At 38.0% G+C, this 3,905-nt stretch overlaps 1 pseudogene across 1 annotated transcript; it reads left to right on the top strand.

Moving 5' to 3' along the window:
• The first annotated feature begins 3,199 nt into the window (after positions 1-3,199).
• Positions 3,200-3,586, top strand: LOC309815764 (small ribosomal subunit protein eS12-like; annotated as a pseudogene). The gene has a single exon. The product of its transcript is annotated as a small ribosomal subunit protein eS12-like (transcript).
• Positions 3,587-3,905: the final 319 nt, after the last annotated feature.

Genomic DNA, 3,905 nt, shown 5'->3' with positions numbered 1-3,905 from the left:
GAATCAAACTGGACTACTCTCTCACACCATGCACAAAAATAAATTTAAAATAGATTAAAGAGTTAAATGTAAGACCTTAAACCATAAAATTCCTATAAGAAAACACAGGCAGAACACTCTTTAACATAAATCATAGCAATATTTTTTCAGATCTGTTTCCTAAGGCAAAGGAAACAAAAGCAAAAATAAACAAATGGGACCTAATTAAACTTTAAAGCTTTGGCACAGCAAAGGAAACCATCAACAAAACAAAAGACAACCTACTAAATGGGAGAAAATATTTGCAAATGATATGACCAATAAGGAGTTAATATCCAAAATATATAAATAGCTCATGCAATTCAATGTAAAAAAAAAAACCTTATTTAAAAGTGGGCAAAAGATCTGAATAGACATTTTTCCAAAGAAGACATGCAAATGGCCAACAGGCACATGAAAAGACACTCAACATTGTTAATCATCAGAGAAATGCAAATTAAAAATCACAACGAGATATCATCTCACTCCTGTGAGAAAGGCTATCATCAAAAAGACCACAAATAACAAATATTGGCAAGGATGTGGAGAAAAGGGAATCCTTGTACACCGTTGGTGGGAATGTAAATTGGTGCAGCCACTATGGAAAACAGTATGGAGATTCCTCAAAACATTAAAAATAGAACTATCATACAATCCAGCAATACCACTCCTGGGTATTTACCTGAAGAAAACAAAAATACTAATTAAAAAAGATATATGCACCCCTATGTTCACTGAAGCGTTATTTACAATAGCCAAAACATGGAAGCAACGTCAACAGGTGCCCATCAATAGGTGAACTGATAAAGATCTCTGTGTGTGCACGTGTGTGTCTCTGTGTGTGTGTATACAATAGAATATTACTCAGCCACAAAAAAGAATTAAATCTTGCCTTTTTTTTTTTTTTTTTTTTGCGGTATGCAGGCCTCTCACTGTTGTGGCCTCTCCCGTTGCGGAGCACAGGCTCCGGATGCGCAGGCTCAGCAGCCATGGCTCACGGGCTCAGCCGCTCCACGGCATGTGGGATCTTCCCAGACCGGGGCATGAACCCGTGTCCCCTGCATCGGCAGGCGGACTCTCAACCACTGCGCCACCAGGGAAGCCCTAAATCTTGCCATTTTTGACATCATGGAGGGAGCCAGAGGGTTATTATGCTAAGTGAAATAAGTCAGACAGAGAAAGACAAATACCATATGACTTCACTTATGTGTGTAATCTCAAAAAAACAAAACAAATGAACAAACAAAACATAAACAGAGTTACAGATACAGAGAACAAACAGGTGTTTGCCAAAGGGGAGGGTCAGGAAAGAAATATGTGAGGGAGATTATCAGGTACAAACTTCCAGTTGCAAAATAAATGAGTCATGGGTATGAAATGTACAGTGTGGGGAATATAGTCAATAACTATGTAATATCTTTGTACGGTAACATATTGTAACTAGACATTGTGGTGATGAGTTTGAAATGTAGAAATATCTAATCATTCTGTTGCGTAACAGGAACTAATATAGTGTTGTAGGTTAATCATATTTCAAAAATTAACAAACAAACTCATAAAAAAGGAGATCAGATTTATGGTTAGCAGAGGTGTAGGGTGGGGAAGGTGGAATTGGATGAAGGAAGGAAGGCAGTCAAAAGGTACAAAATTCCAGTTATAAGACAAATAAGTACTAGGGATGTAATGTACAATGATAATTAACACTGCTGCCTCTTACATATGAAAATTGTTAAAAACTATCATGTTCTCATCATGAGAAGAAAACTTTTTTCTATTTTAAAAATGTTGTACCTATATGAGATGATGTATGTTCACTAAACTTACTGTGATAATAACTTCATGATGTATTATATGTAAATCGAATCATTATGCCATATACCTTAAACTTATACAGTGCTATATGTCAATTATATCTCTATAAAACTGGAAAGAAAAAAAATAAAAGCAATATTTTTAAACTGTATTTGAGGAAAGTATTGCATTGATATTTCCTCTCCCAGAGGGGAGGCAATCACAAAACAAGTACAATTTTATCATTAATCAGCAGGAGCTGTATTTTGATTTTTAAGATGATCATTAAAAATAAAACACAATGCATCATCCCACTGCTCTAAGAGCACTGTTGTAGATTCCATTCTTCAGGAAGTAATCTGAGGGCAACTCACTTAGTATCAATATAATCTTTGTAAAAAGGAAAAAAAACAGTAAAGATAAAACACAGCAAGCACCAAAAATTCAATGGCAAAATGATAACATGACCAATAATTAGTGGGTAAAAAATCAGTTTATCCAAAACATCAAAGAGAACACAAGGGGCTTCCCTGGTGGCGCAGTGGTTGAGAATCTGCCTGCCAATTCAGGAGACACGGGTTCAAGCCCTGGTTTTGGAAGATCCCACATGCCGCGGAGCAACTAGGCCCGTGAGCCACAATTACCGGGCCTGCGCGTCTGGAGCCTGTGCTCCACAATGAGAGAGGCCGCAATAGTGAGAGGCCCGCGCACCGCGATGAAGAGCGGCCCCCTCTTGCCGCAACTAGAGAAAGTCCTCTCACAGAAACGACGACCCAACACAGCCAAAAATAAATAAATAAATAAATAAATAAATAAAATTTAAAAAAAAACCACAAGATGAAAGCAATCTGCAGACTTCTTATATCATTGTTTACTAATTTCACTGTCAAATGAAATCACAATGTATTTCCTTCACATTCACAAATTTTAATAAATAAAACTAAAATCTTTTTTCAGATAGAGATTGATGTTTGCAAATGTTTGATATAAAGAGCAAAAACCATAACTAGCTCTATTTAAACAAACTATGCCTTTTCTCTTTGTTAAATTAAATGCTGTTATTTGAATTAATGTTACAATTTTCACACCTTCAAAAAAATAGATATCAAGAGGGACCTGGACTAACAAATCATACTAATTTGGCTCTTTTTCCCTTTTGTTATTTTTCTCCCCACTATACTAGTGATTCTCAAATGCAGTCTTGCATTTGCAGTCCTGCATTCTCAAATGCAGTCCTAGTGATTCCTGATGCAGTAGCATCAGCTAGGAATCATCTAGGAATCTGTTAGAAAGGAAAACCCTTGCTGTTTCCCTGACACCATTGTGGAGGCAGAGGCTCGGGTGCATTCAAGATTGGCAGCACACATAACCCACCACCGTGGTCAAGGAAGGCATTGCTGCTGGAGGTGTAATGGACATTAATACTGCTTTACAAGAGGTGTTGAAGACCATCTATATCCACGATGGCTTAGCACATGGAACTCACAAAGCTGCCAAAGCCTTAGACAAGTGCCAAGTCCATCTCTGTGTGCTTGCATCCAACTGTGATGAGCCTATGTATGTCAAGTTGGTGGAGGCCCTTTGTGCTTAACACCAAACCAACTTAATTGAGGTTGATGACAACAAGAAACTACAGGAATGAGTAGGCCTCTGTAAAACTCACTGAGAGGGAAAACCTAATAAAGTGGTTGGTTGAAGTTGTATGTTGGTTAAGGACTATGGCAAAGAGTCTCAAGCAAAGGATGCCATTGAGGAGTACTCCAAATGCAAGAAATGAACAAATGAAAAACTTAGCTAAGAAAGAAAGGAAGGAAGGAGGGAAGGAAGGAAGAAAAAGAAAGAAAGGCAAATTTGGGGACCTTACCTCAAGACCTCCTGAATCAGAATCACTGGGGTTAGGGCCCAGTAACAACTCTCCAAGTGGTATCGATGCACACACAGGTTTGAGAACCATACTCTCGGTTGTTGGATCCCAGTACAGGTCCATCTCAAGTCTCCTCAGCTTTTCCATGTTCTACTAGTTTAGATCTAAAGGAGGGGAGAGTGAAAATGGTTTACAAATGGAATCCTATAATCACTCATATCTGCTACTCCTC

This window comes from Mesoplodon mirus, assembly GCF_964341445.2.
Source record: "Mesoplodon mirus genome assembly, chromosome: 14".
NCBI lineage: Eukaryota > Metazoa > Chordata > Mammalia > Artiodactyla > Ziphiidae > Mesoplodon > Mesoplodon mirus.
This window is presented reverse-complemented; position numbering and strand designations above follow the sequence as displayed.